General features: G+C 44.8%; 1 protein-coding gene across 1 annotated transcript in view; it reads left to right on the top strand.

Annotated features, from left to right (window-relative positions):
- PAIP2B (poly(A) binding protein interacting protein 2B) overlaps positions 1–16,480 on the top strand; it is a 104,716-nt gene that overhangs the window by 49,365 nt on the left and 38,871 nt on the right. The gene's annotated exons all lie outside the window — the stretch shown is intronic.

Here is a 16,480-nt window from a genome sequence, read left to right as displayed (position 1 = left end):
TTTTCAATCTGTTTAGCCAGGTGCATTTCAAACTCACAAGCTCTGTAGTGTAGACCAGAGGTTCCCAAACCTGTCCTGGAGGACCACCAGGCCAGTTGGGTTTTCAGGATAGCACTAATGAATATGCATGAGAGAGATCTGCATATAATGGAGATGCCAGGCATGCAGATCTGCACCATGCATATTCATTAGGACTATCCTGAAAACCTGACTGTCCTGGTGGTCCTCCAGGACAGGGTTGGGAACCACTGGTGTAGACACCCATATTTTTCTGTTGTGGCTAATTTTCTTTTTTTGTGGTTCCGTCTTCTACTCTTTTCCCAGCATTTCTCAAGTTACTCATTTCATATGCAGATCTACTTGCAAATTTTAGCCAGGAGCATATATTAAATAGTATGAACTGATTAGGTAAACCAGTTTTATGAATTTTTAGTAGGTTAGAAAAGGTAGGTTTTTAAAGATATCTATGAAAAGGAATATTTTAAAACCTGATTTCTCATTTGTAGGGGCAAATACCAAAATTTAATCAGTTGAAACTGAAAAGTGGAATCAAACACCTGTTTATCTCTTCCTTTCATTGAGGAAAAACATCTCTTGAAACATTTTGTTTTTTTTTATTATGGAGATATTACATATTAAGGCAATATACATTTAAAAAAGGAAATTAGCTATAAGCTCATTCAATCCACAATTTATGGGAGAAGCTACAGGAAAAAATAAATTTTAAGAAATGAGAATAATAATCATGACAAGTTGTGTATGGTCTTAACCCATTTTTGATCAGTGTTCCAAAATTGTTTTAGAAATCCAGATGAACCATAAAAAATTTGAGCAAAAAACTGATTAAAACAGTACATAAGCTTATATAGGCAATCGGTAAAGCTTTACTCATAATGGAGAGGTCCTATCTTCTGCTTTTATTCAACTTCAAATAATGGAATAGACCAATTCTCAACTTAGGAAGTGCCATCATTGATTTACTTTTGGTATTATTAAAGTCAATAGGACAGCAACTAAAAAATTAATAACTAAAGTTTTTCCCAAGAGAGCACATAGAAAGTAAAGGTGATAGTGGTGGGTGGGCCTTGTGGGAAAACAGCTCACCAACTGTTTGATATGAAGTACTGGTAAATATAACTTTTTACAAGTACTTATATTCAGAACCAAAAATTTAAAGCCCAGTATCGGTCAGAGCCAAAAGTTTGGTGTGCTGACTCCAAAGCCCTGCTTGATTACTAGCTATTTTCTCTTTTGACAAACAGGATTGGATTGTGCACACTTCACCAAGTTAAAGGAGAGCTACTGTGAACTAGGTGTGTGTGTTTTGACTACTTTATTACTTTACCATACTTTACAGTGTCAAAGTATAATATCTTGGGCTCTGTAGACCATTGGTTTGTTAAGATGCCATAATGTCTTTTGATGCATAATTAAAACTATTTTTTAGGTAGTAAAATGAGACATTTTAATAGTGATGTCCTCAATGAACATATATTGTTAGTAGTCTCTAAGATATGGTTTTCAATACCTGATTTAAGTACATAACACTGAGGATAGTTCTAGATGAGCAATTGCACTAGTATAGTGTTTCTCATGTTCTTCAAGCCAAGTACCCCCTAAGTCTAACAAATATCAACCAAGTACCCTGCCCAAGCTCCGCCCCAGGCTACACCTCCATAATAGTACTAATTATAATTCAATTTCTTCCATTCATTTTTCATATACACACAATATAATCTTATTACATATTGTGATCACAAAATTAAACTACACAAAGTACACTATACACAAAGAAGACTTTTAATTATCATTTCCTTAGCAACAGCAGCAGATGAATCCAGAGACCAATGGGATAGCACACATCTACCAGCAGGAAGAGATAGAGAAACTGATTAACAGGTGGTCCTATTGGCTGGCACTCCTCCTATATCTTTAGTATGCTCTATCTCCCAGCAGGTGATGGTCGCTATTCAATTAGCTCCTGAATTCTTGCTGTGACTGGAAAATTATTTTCTCTTTGTTGAGGTTTCTCTTCGGTGAGACTGCCATTCTATTTTTCCTGTTGAGGTTTCCCTTCAGTGAGATTGCCATTCTATTTTTCCTGTTGAGGTTTCTCTTCAGTGAGATGGCAATTTTATTCTCCTGTTGAGGTTTCTCTTCAGTGGGACAGGGGTGTCTGGCTGAACGGTGCCGGCTTTAGGGGTTACACCTGGGCCCCCCCAGGTCCCTGCCTCACCCTCCCTCCATTGCTAGAGTGTCTGATTGGGTCTTTATTTTTTTTTCTTCTTTCCCTTCTCTGTTTAAAAAAAAAAAAAAAAAAGGGAGACCACAGTTGCTACATTCTGCCCTGTACAATCAGCTCTTAACTGGCTTCAACCGGCCCTAACAAGCTTGTGAGTATGTATGTGTTTTTTACTGTTGTTTGAACTTCAGGTTCTGTTTGGGAGTCTTAGTACTGTGGGTTCGGTCAAAATACGTTTAAGGAATGAATATTTTATTGAGGCTAAGTTTTTTATGACTAGAAATCCGTTGAGGGAGCCGGGACTTTCCCGCCCTTTGCATGCATACGCTTGGTTTCCTTGTTGGTTACAGTGCGGCAGTAGCGGTGCAATTTCATGTTTGCACTTGTTCTGCTCGTTGGGTTTCAGTGCAGCAGTAGTAGTCCTGTTTATTCCGAGGCTTTCTTTCGTCGGTGTTTGTTGCTGCCATGTGCAGCTGATTGTGCAGGTGCCGGTTTATAGCAGCACGCATGAGATGGGACATGTTTTCCGGCGCTGTGAAAAAAACCGCACCATTCTTCTAGTTATTCCCCGAATCTGATTTTTTTTCTATGCAGGCCGCAGCAGGGTAAATTTTGCGGGGCTTGACTCTGACTATGTTTCTAGGAGCGTTGATGCAGCGGCCACGTGTCGGCAAGAATCAGGCGCGTGCTTGGATCTTTGGCGATGGTGGGAGAGCTGCAGCGTTCCAGTAGTTTATTTACAGCTGACTTTGGTTAGGGTATGCTGCGGCTTCTCTCCTTTCCAGTTCAGACAAGTTGTTCGTGTTTCACCAGCTTTAGGACAAGCTTGGGCAGATTTATATGTCTGTCTGTTCCTGCTGTATTCACTTAAAGGAAGCTGCTAGTTTAATCGGACTCTGGGGTTAGCACTAGAGAGCTGAACGGGGACGACGGGAATCCCGCGGGCATCCCGCGGGTTCCCCCTTTGGGTCGCGGGGATCCCGTGGGGACGCCCCCTAGGGTCGCGGGGATCCCGTGGGGACGCCCCCTAGGGTCGCGGGGATCCCGTGGGGATGCCTCCGAGGGTCGCGGGGTTCCTGCGGGGCTGGATGTACTCAGTCGCGCGGCTCTTCTCCCTACCTTCTCTGCTTGCAGCACAGAGCCGAACGGAAGTCTTCCCGACGTCAGCGCTGACGTCGGGAAGACTTCCGTTTGGCTCTGTGCTGCAGGCAGTGCAGGTAAGGAGGAGAGTAGCCTCGCGGTTCAAGTGGCTACCAAGGGAGGGGGCGGTCTGCCCCGCCACACCCCGCCCCGGTTGCAGCACAGCCGGACAGGTCCCCTTACTTTTGTGGCACTTCCCCGACCGACCGACAACAGCCCCGGTCCGACAATCCTCCCTGCCCTGTAGCCGCGAATCTAAATTATCTTCTTACAGCAGCTGTAATAAGGTAATTTAGATTCGCAGTTAAGGGCAGGGAGGTTTGTCGGACCGGGGCTGTTGTCAGTCGGTCGGGGAAGTGCCACAAAAGTAAGGGGACCTGGCCGGCTGTGCTGCACCCGGGGCGGTAGAGAAGGAGTGGGGAGAAGGACGCTGAAAGGCCATGGGGAAGACGGGAGGGGGGGGAAGGACTCTGAAAGCACTTGAAGACAGAGGAGGGAGAAGGACGCTGAAAGCACATGGGGAATACAAAGGGGTGGAGAAGGATGCTGAAAGGCCATGGGAAGGGCGGGGGGGGGGAAGGACTCTGAAAGCACTTGAAGACAGAGGAGGGAGAAGGATGCTGAAAGCACATGGGGAAGACAAAGGGGTGGAGAAGGACGCTGAAAGGACATGGGGAAGACAAAGGGGTGGAGAAGGACGCTGAAAGGCCATGGGAAGGGCGGGGGGGAAGGACTCTGAAAGCACTTGTGGAAGACAGGGGGGAGAAGGATGCTGAAAGCACATGGGGAAGATGGGGGGGGGGGTGGAGAAGGACGCTGGAAGGCAATGGGGAAGACAGAGAGTGAGAAGGACGCTGAAAGGACATGGGGAAGCAGAGGGGGGAGAAGGACACTGAAAGCACATGTGGAAGACAGAGGGGGGAGAAGGACGCTGACAGGACATGGGGAAGATGGGGGGAGAAGGACGCTGAAAGGAAATGGGGAAGAGAGAGTAGGGAGAAGACGCTGGCAGGGAAGAAGACAGATGCCAGACTATGGGGGGAGCGGAGAGAAGAAGATGGGTGCCAGACCAATTTGGAAGGGGGAAGAAAGGGAGAGGCACAGTAACAGAGCAAATGGAAGATGCAGAAGGAAGAGAGACAGTGGATGGAATGAATGGAGTGAATGAGAACATGAGGAAAGCAGAAACCAGGCAACAAAGGTAGGAAAAGAATTATATTTCTTTTTTTTTATTTTGCTTCAGGATAAAGTAGTATATTAGTTGTGTTGATAAAAATTTATAAACATTAGAGGCTCTGGTAGAAACCCATTTGCAAAGTATGTATTCTTCCCAATTAATATTTCCAAATTAATAAAGTCTTTTTGCTTATTTGTAAATGGGTTTCTACCAGAGCCTTTAATTCAGTAGCATAATTAAATGAAATAACTATTTCTGAAGTTTATAGGGACGGGTGGGGATGGAGGGGATTCCTCACGGGGACAGGTGGGGACGGAGGGATTCCTCACGGGGACGGGTGGGGACGGGTGGGATTCCTCACGGGGACGGGTGGGGACGGGTGGGATTTCTGTCCCCGCACAACTCTCTAGTTAGCACTCAAGGGGATTACCAGAGAGACTCTGACCTGTACTAGGTCACCCAGTCTCGGTTTGTCTCTGGACTGGGTCGACATACGGCAAATCACGGCACAGTGAGATAAGCAGTAAGATAGTGCCCTATATTTCATACGGGTATCTCATTGTCTCTCTTGGGGTCCTTGCAGATTGAGCCTTTGTCTGTTGGTAACTGTCCTTATTTGGGCCTCTGTGCTGCGCTGCATGTGTCTAGTAGTGGCATAGGATATATATGCCTAAAGGTAGTACAAACAGTTTCCAAGTTCAGGCTGTCTCTATGGGCATAATGACAATTTGCATCTTCCTGCGGCCAGGACTCTTTCTCTATTTCTGAGGGGGCCTGGATTTCAGATTTCCATGTTTATCACGCTGGTTTCTTCTGTCCCCATTTTCTCATGGTTCATGCTAGACAGGAAGGGCTGTACATCTCCTTCTAACCAGGAGCCAGTTACCTATTCTATTAAATCCGCGGAGGAGCACGTTATATATGGCTGTTAGCCTCATCCCTGAAGCTCTCATTAGTGATGTGAGCTTTGTCTGATACCTGTTAGGATGCTGTTGTTTTCCACGGGGCGGTAGATGCAGCATATTGATTGCGTCTAGTACGTAATCACTTTAAAGGACATACGTATTCGCTCACGTTGCATGGAGTTAGTACTGTTTTCATGGTTCCAGTATACTCCTCTTTACATTGTGAAACTTGATTTTTCCTAGGAGAGTTTCTTTCTTCTTACAGATTCTACAGTTCTCATCCTGACATTCCCTGACCTTCTGCACTTCATTCTGAGGGGATCTTGACTTCTTCCAATGACTCTTCAGGCTTTCTCATGAGGGGGAAGACGCTATAATGTCAGGTCAGGGGGCTATGAACATTTTTCAGGATGCTTGCGACTTTGCTTCCTCCTCAGGTTTCCGGTTCGTTCTTGGAGTCTCTGTTTTGTGTTTCCCTAAGAGTTACTGGTTCTCAGGGCAGTTCTTGTAGTTCTTCAGGAATTAAGGGACGTTGTTCCACTTACTGCATGGTGCCCAAGACGGAGGCATTGGGCAGGCTGGATCCCATTCTGCTGAATTAGTTTCTCAGGGTTACACATTTCTGCAGAAAAACTGGGAGAATATTTACATTTTCACTATGGACTCCGAATCGGCACTAGGTTTGCTTGCCTTTCTTGGAGCAGCGCTTTCGGTTTTGGCACATGCCATTTTGCCTACCCAAGGCTTCACAAACATTTTAGAAAATGTGGGCAGTGGTACCGTTTTGACGCTACCAGGCGATTCACCTACTTTCTTCTTGACTGACTGCTTGATTCAGACGTCTTCCAGTCGGGCCATTTGACTAGCACGAAAAGGGTGGTTTCTTTTCCTCAGTTCTTTGGATGTGAATCTTCGAATTTGCACAGCGCTCCTGTACTATTTATAGGTATATCAGGGAGATGTTTTTATTCATATAGGAGAGAAATGTGTTTCTTCCCAGAGACTAGGGCAATAGGTCATCGTCTCAGGTTTGCATTCTTCTTCGGTCTCCATGACCAAGAGTATGGGATTCTGTACAGGTTCTAGGATCCATGTTGCTGACTCCACTGGGAATTTCGGCTTGCTTTCCCATTAAAACGCTACAGCAGTCGCTTTTGATCTCAGGGCTCCAATTATTTGGTAGGCTCCTCAAGCATCGCTCTGTATGATTTGGCAGCTCAGCGAGATTTCTCTTTTCAAAGGCATGCCTCGGTCTTTGCTGGACTAGCTCATGGTCACCAAACCTCCCAGGCTGTTGGGTTGGGGGGCTCGGTGCCTTCCATCCTCAGCTCCAGGAGTCTGGTCTTAAGAGGCGACTCAGTACTTGTTCATTCTTCTACTCTGGAGCATGGTCAGGCTACCATTTCTGGAGCTTCAGACCATTCTTCTGGAATGACGCTGAAGGTCTTTTCAGTCAGTATTATGATGGGAGTATTTCTCTACAGCCTGGGCAGTAGGTGATGTACTCAGTTGGCGGGTAAAGTTGTGGTTCTACTTCAATGGATGGACCCTCATCTTTCTCTTCTGTTGGCAGATCATTTTGTGGGTCAGGAAAAGAGTTTGGATAGACTTTCTCTCTGTGAAATCTGAGCATGGCCCATTTATTGTATGTTACAGTGTACAGCGCTGTGTACGTTCTAGAAAGTGTAAATATTAGTAATAGTGAAATCTTCTACATCCTGGATATTGAGAATTTTGATTCAAGCGTTCCAGCTCTTTTTATGGAAGTGAGATCTCCTGGAACTAGACCTCATGGTCTTGTCTAGAAATTCTAAGCTTCCTAGCTTCTTCCGTGGGCACAGAGAGTGGGAGTCAGAGGGGGTAGCAGCGTGGCTTCTTTCTCGCCTCTGGTTTCTCTTTTTTTCAGTGTTTTCCCCTGGCTGATGATGGCTTGGATTTGCCATCTCAAGCTATCAGGGCACAGTATTTGTAGAATCTCTGGATTGGCTGTGCCATCCTTGCTATGCGGATCTGATGAGTCTTTCGACAGCCGGACTGTTGAGTTTCCTGGTATCTCCGGATTTGCTCACCTAGGGCCCGATCAACATGGATATTCGTATTACTTTGGTATTACGACCTAGCTTTTGAAAAGTCATGGCTGACGTGTAAGGGTTATGTCTTCACCGGTGGCTTCTGCTTCCTTTTGGAGGTTTTTCCTTTCTTGGGTACTTCTCAACATTTGCACCCTTCCAGAGTTCTTTTTTTTTGGCACATGTGTATTGCCAAGGGCTTAGCGTTCAAGTCCCTTCAGCTTCAAGTGCCATTCTTAGCTTGTTACAAGGGCTAGGTATATTGCTCTTCGCTTACTTCTCAGCTTCATGTAGTTCAGTTCCTAAACGGAGTACGGTATAGTCGTACACCTCTTAGAAAGGCCTGTCCGGAGTACAGTCTTAAGGTACTTCTTCGCAGTTTACCGAAGGCTTCATTTCATCCTTGTCTTTTGATACTCTAAAGGGCTGTGCCATTGAACACAGGGTTTCTTGTGGCCATGGCTTCAGCTCGGCGGTTTTCTGAGTTGCAGGCCTTGTTTGGCGGGGATTCCTATTTCTGATTTACAAAATCTGGGGTGTCAGTTCGGACGGTTCCACAATTTCGTTCTAAGGAGGTGTCATCCTTTCTTTTATGACACACTCACTTTTCCTTCCTTCTTCCTGGGAGGAGAAATGGAGAGACGTGCTTTTATTCACTGCATTTTTAAAAAGTGCGTAGTGTTCTCCGTGAGCTAAGTTTCTAACTACTTTTAGTTGTTTAGATCACCTTTTTGTATTCTTCAAGGGATGCCTCAAACGTATGGCGGTGTCCAAAGCCTCCATCGCTCGATGGGTCCAGGAGGACATTCTTTACGCTTGCTTGATGGCAGGGAAACGATTGGCGAAAGAACTTCACGACCATTCCGCCAGAGCAATGGCTACTTCTTGGACTCGGTCCAGAGGTTTTTTCCTTGGAGGAGTTTTGTCTCGCAGCTACTTGGTCTTCCGAGAGTGCTTTATCTCGGCATTACCGGTTTGATGTGGGGGCGCATGTGGTGGATGCGTTTAGTGCTTCGTTGTTGCGGAGGCAGTGTTTGCTTCCCACCCAGATTGAGGATTGCTTTGCTACATCCCATTGGTCTCTGGATTCATCTGCTGCTGTTGCTAAGGAAGGAAAAATTATGTTTTTACCTGTTCTTTCCTTTAGACGCAGCAGATGAATCCAGAGCTCCACCCTTTCTGGATATTGTCTGTCGGTTTTTTCTTTTGCGACTTTCGAAGTTTGTTGTTATTGATGGTTGTATTCTGTATTATTGCCTTTTGAGATTTGGTATGGGAAAGAAGTTTTTTACATACTATGCCTATTGATGGTTATGGATGCTTGGGCAAGGAGCTATACTGAAGATACAGGAGGAGTGTCAGCCAATAGGACCACCTGTTAATCAGTTTCTCTATCTCCGCCCGATTGGTCTCTGGATTCATCTGTTGCGTCGAAAGAAAATTAACAGGTAAGAACATAATTTTTCCTTATATTCTGTTTTTTTTTTGAAGGTCAAAGCAGATGACTTTAAAACATGTAATGCAACCTCAGTAACTGCTACAGAAAAATACACACAGTGCAAAATATAGACAGCAGATATAAATTCTCAAAACTGACACATTTCAATACTAAATTGAAAATATAAATCATTTTCCCTACCTATGTCTGGTGATTTTTTATTTTTCTAACCATCCTTTCTCAGTCTCTTTCTGCACTTCCTTCTGTCTGTGCTCTTAACTGTGTTTTCAGGACCACCTTATCCATTGGGTGGTGTGGTGTTTTGTTTTGTTTTTCTTCACTTTCTGTCCTACATCCATCTTTGGCATTAACTTTTAACATTCAACCTTTTCCATTTTACTGCTTTCTTCTCAAAATCTACTTTTCCGTGTGTTCCCTTCCCTTTCTATCTCTATTCTCTCCCACGATCTGGCTTCTCTCTTCTTCCCTTCCCCTTTCTGTGGTCCGACATCTCTCTCTCCCCTCCTTCTCTTCTATTCCCTGGTCTGACATCTCTCTCCTTCCTTTCATCACCCTTCTCCAGATCTGACATTTCTCCCTTCCTTGAGTTCTCTCCTCCTTGTGTAAAATTTCTTATCAACTCTCTCCATCTATGTGCATATCTTTTTCTTTTCTTCCCTTCCTCTTCATCCCATATGCAGCATATCCCCTCTTCTCCTCCATCAATGTCCAGCATGTCTCCTCTGTTCCCTGCCCTCCTCTCTCCCCTCCCACCCATCCAGCCTTACTAACTTTCTCCATTTCCCAACCTCCCTAAGTCTTAACTGCCTCCTTTCTCCTCCTCCCCACCCCCCCCAAGGCAAGTCCAGCGTTTTTCTTCCTCCAACATTCTTCTACCTTCCTGCTGTTTGACCTGGAGTCCAGAGTCCACACAAGGCCTGGCACCGGTGCTAATTTCAATAAAGAGCCTTCACGTCCATGTGCTCGGGAAAGCCCTGCAGCTCCACCCACTTTGACAGTTGTGTGTCAGATGGACGGTACCAATAGGGCCTCACGAGTGGATAGACTTGAGGTCTTTAGCAGTGCAGGAAGTTGTTGATCTGCCAGCCTTCAGGAGGAAGGTGCTGAGGACAGTAATGGTGCATGTGTGGGAGCGCCACTCATGTGCTGAAGAGAAAGACTCTAGGTATGGTGTCAATAATGGGGGTGAGTGATAAGCTGGGAAGAGCAGATAATGGCCCAGTGGGGTTTAGAGTTGGCAGCAGCCACACGTCTGGGACTTAGCTTGGTGAAGAGATGACTGGGGGAGAGAGGCGCAGGTGCTGGGCAGCAAATGAAGATGACATGGTGGATGCAGTGTTTACCCCCTGCACAGGTCTCACGTACCCCATGGGATATGCATACTGCGTATTGAGAAACTCTGCATTACTGTATTTTGTCCTCTGTTGCTTCCTTTTCTTTGAGAGGTCCTTCTGCTCTTTATCGTCCCCCAGTCTTAAGTGGGGAAAAGGATAGTGAGTTGAGATCTTTTAAAATATGTGGGCTCATTGTTACCTAGGTAACAAACCGGAACATCAACCCCCCTCGTAACATCACCACATACCTGAACGTGCAAACTGCTAACCCCAACCCCTATTCGCTAAATATGAACACTCTATGAACTTACGGAATATTTCTACTTCTGTGTAAACAACTTGGCACTTCCTGGCCTTGCAACACACAAACTGACGTTAACATCATTAATGTCATCAGATGTACACTGCTATATTCTCTAATTCGTTGTACGAAATATACACTGCTATACTCCTTAATTAGCTGTTCGTAAAGTTTCACTTGATTGTATTTACAGTTTCTTTTATTGTAAACCGCCTAATTTTTGCTTTGTTTACTTCTGTGTTTGCTTACTGCAGGGGTATCAAACTCAAATATACAATGGGCCAAAATTAAAAACTTGGACAAAGTCACGGGCCAACCTTGATATTTATTGAAAAAATGACCACAATTGAAGTTTTTCCTTCTTATCAGATATAACAATGAATAGGGCACAGGTGATGAATATAGGCCACGCTTAATATGGTGAGAGGGGAAAAAAAGGTAGGGGACAAAAGGAAACTGTACATACCAAAGTGTGCGGGAAACGCACACGTTGAGAATCGTATCAACAATGTACAACAAATCTTGAAAGATAATAAAAGCAAACTTTTAATAATAAAAAAATAGGATAAACCATTGTACAACTCCAAAAGGAAACTGTAGACAATAGGTTTAAAAACCAATATATTAAAAAAAACAAACATGTTTAAAAAATGCCGTAAGGTATAACTAGCACAAGAAACAAAATCCAACAGAAACTGCAGTGGAAGGGAAACAACAAACGAAAAGCAAGAAAAACTGCCGACAGAATGTACAAGATGCAAGCTATGTTTCTTATTATAACTAGCCCATGATTGATGTAAAATAGGTGAGCTAAACTTAAAACGGAAAAACTACAAAGGGATTAAAACCTAAAAGGGGTGCAATTAAAATACCATGTGAATTAGCAACATGTGTTTGAAAAAGCGTAAAAATCATAACAAAAACTATTACGTGAAGCAGAGAAAACGAATAGGAATACGGAAAAACGCTAGCACCGGAAAAGAATGAGTACCAGAAAACAAAACACCAACATCAGAATGTGATCAAGACTATATGAGGGCTGTTCAAAAAGTATCGGACCTTTTATTCATAAAAAATACTCGTATTTAAACTCCTTCAAAGTACTAATACTAAACTCCTTCAAAGTAGTCCCCTTGGGCTGCCACACACTTCTAACGGTTCTTCCACTGTCAGAAGCAGCACTGGAACGCCTCTTTTTTGAGATTGCTTGCAACTGGTCCGACACATTCTGCATGATGTCTTCTCTTGACTGAAATCTGGTCCCTTCCAGGGGCATTTTCAGCTTGGGGAAAAACCAGAAGTCACACGGAGCCATGTCAGGCAACTCCGTATCAAATAATAATAACTTTATTCTTGTATACCGCCGACCCACAAAAGATCCGGGCAGTTCACAAAGAAGAACTGGACAATCAGTGAAATATACATATTAAACATAGTAAAATTGAAGTTAAGAACAATTATGCAATAAATTTATCAAATAAATGTTTTTGAAATCCTTCTAAAAGCAGTATACGAAAGCATTTGAAAGATCAAAGGAGTCAACCAAGAATTCAATTTTCCTAATTGAAAAGCAAATGTCGTATTTACAAATCTCGTGAATCAACAGAACTTAATACATAAACATAAAATCATTATGGGTATTTTTTAATGATCTATAACAGGTAAATTGGGAGGCTAAGTAACCCGGAGCCAAACCGAAAAGAGCTTTTAAACAAAGACAACTAAACTTAAAGAATACGTGCTTCAAAAGGAAACCAATGTAGCTGCTGATAAAAAGGTCTGATATGATCATACTTCTTCAGACCAAAAATTAAACGCACTGCTGCTTTTTGTATTAAACGAATACGTTTTAAATTTTTCTTGTAAGATGCCAAATCCTATATAATAAAACGCTAGCCGCGCATGCGCACTCAACTGCATGCTTCTGTTTTCCCTGATCTGTGAGATGTAGGTCCGTGGCATTGCAGGAGTGCGCATGCGCGCCTAGGGTTCTTTTCAGTTCGTCTTCGTCGTCGTCTTCGCCCCTCCCCCCCCCATCCCCGTTGAGCCTCCCACCTGATTTTCCCTTCTCGCGGTTTGGCCGGCTCCCTTAGTCCCTTGCCGCCGCCATCCCCTTCCCTTCCCGCGGTCGACAAACCTCTTGGCTCCAGCAGCGGCTGCAGCACTGTAAACACACTGCTTCGCAGCCTCTACTGCCTTGATTTGCTCTTCCGTGTCCCTGATGACATCATCAGAGACGCGGCAGAGCAAATCGGGGCAGTAGAGGCCACGAAGCAGCATGTTTACAGTGCTGCAGCCGCTGCTGGAGCCAAGAGGTTTGTCGACCGTGGGAAGGGAAGGGGGTGGCGGCAAGGGACTAGGGGAGCTGGCCAGACCGCGGGGATGGCGCGCATCTTCAAAAAAGTGTAGGCGGGAGACGAGTGAAGGAGTTTCAGCTCAGAGGAACGGCTGGAGGGTGCTGCAGGTGGCCCATGCAGGTAAACATTCTCACAGGAGGGGAAAGGGGCCTGCTTCGGGGGGAGGGGTGTGCTGGGAGGCAGATTGTTTTGCTTAGGGGGGGGGAAGACAGAAGGGGGGCCACGGAGAGACGGAGGAACTGGAGAGGGAAAGGGGCCTGCTTTGGGGGAGGGGTGTGCTTGGAGGCAGACAGCTTTGCTTGGGGGGGGGAGACAGAAGGGGTGCCAAGGAGAGAAAGTCAGGGAGGAACTGGAGGGGCAGAGGGAAAGGGGTCTGCTTTGGGGGAGGGGTGTGCTGGGAGGTAGATAGCTTTGCTTGGGAGGGGAGACAGAAGGGGGGCCACGGAGACACTGTCAGGGAGGAATTGGAGGGGTAGAGGGAAAGGGGGTTGCTTCGGGGGAAGGGTTGTGCTGGAAGGCAGATCGTTTTGCTTAGGGGGGAAGACAGTAGGGGGGCCACGGAGAGACAGGGAGGAACTGGAGGGGGAGAGGGAAAGGGGGCTGCTTTCTAGCACCTGTTAATGTAACGGGCTTAAACACTAGTAGATAATATTACACTAGTCAAGAACTGATAAAATTAAAGATTGTACTAAAAGTCTAATAGAAGCGCAATCAAAATATCTTTTAATAGTTCGTAATTTCCAAAGGGCCTGAAAACATTTCTTTATCATGAAGTCCATATGCTCTTTGAATGCTAATCAATGGTCTAGTACAGGGGTGTCAAAGTCCCTCCTCGAGGCCATAATTCAGTCGAGTGTTCAGGATTTCCCCAATGAATATGCATGAGATCTATTAGCATACAGTGAAAGCAGTGCATGCAAATAATCTCTTGCATATGCATTGGGGAAATCCTGAAAACCCGACTGGATTGCGGCCCTCGAGGAGGGACTTTGACATTCCTGGTATAGTATAACCCCCCCAAAAAAAAATCCTAATAGAGGGGACAATATAAAAATTTGGTTAATTAAAACTTGTTTGTCTGAAATAGTCATTTGGCCAGCAAGAATGGGCAAGTGCGTTATCGTGATGGAGCTGCCAATTGCCCGTTGTCCACAGATCTGGCCGTTTGCATCTCACAGCATTATGAAGGTGACACAGAACCTCTTGGTAGTACCCCTTGGTGATGGTTGTGGTGTGTACTCTTGATGAACCATGTCACTGAAGTCAAAAACAACGGTCATCATGACTTTGACATTCGTGCGGACTTGCTTTTGCTTTTTTTTTTTTTTGACCTCAGGGATGTTGAATGCTGCCATTGTGATGACATCAATTTGGTTTTTGGGTCGTACCCATAAACCCAAGTCCATCCCTTTTATCAGACGTGTCACTCTCCTCTGAACCATCTCGAGTAACGCCATATCCTTCTTAAGGTGTGGCGACCAATATTGGACGCAGTATTCCAGATGCGGGCGCACCATTGCCCGATTGCCCGATACAACGACAGGATAACTTCTTTCGTTCTGCTTGATTATACCTAGCATTCTATTCGCTCTCTTAGCGGCTGCTGTGCACTGTGCCGTCGGCTTCATTGTCATGTCCACCATTACCCCCAAGTCCCTTTCTTGGGTACTCTCATTCAATAACATCCCTCGCATCGTATAGTTGTACCTTGGGTTTCTGCTTCCCACATGCAATACTTTACATTTCTCAACGTTGAACTTCATCTGCCATCTCGTCGCCCATTCCCCTAGTTTGTTCAAGTCCCTTTGCAATTCTTCGCAGTCCTCTTTAGTCCAAGCTCCACTAAATAGTTTGGTGTCCTCCGCAAATTTTATTATCTCACACTTCGTCCCTGTTTCTAGATCATTTATGAATATATTAAATAGCAGCGGCCTGAGCCCTGCGGAACACCACTCGTGACCCTCCTCCAGTCCAAGTAGTGGCCCTTCACCCCTACCCTCTGTTTCCTACCTGCCTTCACCCCTACCCTCTGTTTCCTACCCGCCAACCAATTTCTGATCCATCTATGTACATCTCCGTCCACCCCATGGTTCTTCAGTTTCCGGAGTAGACGTTCATGAGGCTTTTTGGAAATCTAGGTGTATGATGTCTATGGGGTTTCCTCTGTCCATCAGTTTGTTAATTCCTTCGAAGAAGTGCAATAAGTTAGTTAGGCACGATCTCCCCCTGCAGAAACCATGTTGGCTGGTTATCAGAAGTTCATTTCTTTCAAAATGTTCATCGATGTTTTCTTTTATCAGTGCTTCTGCCATTTTCCCCAGAACTGACTCACCGGTCTGTAGTTTCCCGGGTCACCTCTTGATCCCTTTTTAAAGATGGGCGTGGCGTGACGTTGGCTATCTTCCAATCGTCCAGGAACACGCCTGTTTTCAGGGATAGGTTGCAAATTTGCTGCAGTAGTTCCGCTATTTTCTCCTTTAATTCCTTCAGAACCCTTGGATGGATTCCGTCCGGACCTGGGGATTTGTCAGTTTTTAGGTTTTCTATCTGCCTGCGCACATCTTCAAGGCTCACTTCCATGGATATTAGTTTTTCTGCTTGATTTCCATTGAAGAATTGCTCAGGTTCCTGTATGTTGGTTATGTCTTTGTTTGTAAATACAGACGAAAAGAACATATTAAGTCTTTCCGCGACTTCTTTCTCCTTCACCACTCCCTTCCTGTCTCCGTTGTCCAGCGATCCCACCTCCTCCCTAGCCGGCTGCTTCCCTTTAACATATCTAAAGAACGGTTTGAAATTTCATGCTTCCCTGGCTAGCCTCTCTTTATACTCTCTTTTGGCTTTTTGAACCACACGGTGATATTCTTTTTGAAAACTTCCTGTGCTCTTTCCAGTTCCCCTCAATTTTGTCCTTTTTCCATTTCCTGAATGAATTTTTCTTATTGCCTATCGCTTCCTTCACTATTTTAGTTATCCACACCGGGTCTTTTATTCAAATCCTTTTGCACCCCTTTCTGAATGATTAACATTTTCTGTGCATACAGCATGCTTTGTGTTTGGGGTTTTTGGGGGTTTTTTTTTTTTTGTATTTTTTAAATTTTGTGGTTACCATTATGTATTAAGATTATATTGTGTATATATGAAAAATGGATGGAAGAAATTGCATTACAATCGGTACTATTATGGGGGTGGAGTTAGGGGTGGAGCTTGGGGAGGGGCACTTGGTTGTTATTTGTTAGGCCCTAGGCCAGTGGTTTCCAACCCTGTCCTGGAGGACCACCAGGCCAGTTGGTTTTTCAGGATAGCCCTAATGAATATGCATGGAGCATATTTGCATGCCTGGCACCTCCATTATATGCAGATCTCTCTTATGCATATTCATTAGGGTTATCCTGAAAACCCGACTGGTCTGGTGGTCCTCCAGGACAAGGTTGGGAACCTAGAGCATTTGATATGGAATTACCCAACTGCTGTATTCTCTTTAAAATCGTGTATA

Source organism: Geotrypetes seraphini, chromosome 1 (genome assembly GCF_902459505.1).
Source record: "Geotrypetes seraphini chromosome 1, aGeoSer1.1, whole genome shotgun sequence".
Classification (NCBI taxonomy): Eukaryota; Metazoa; Chordata; class Amphibia; order Gymnophiona; family Dermophiidae; genus Geotrypetes; species Geotrypetes seraphini.
This window is presented reverse-complemented; position numbering and strand designations above follow the sequence as displayed.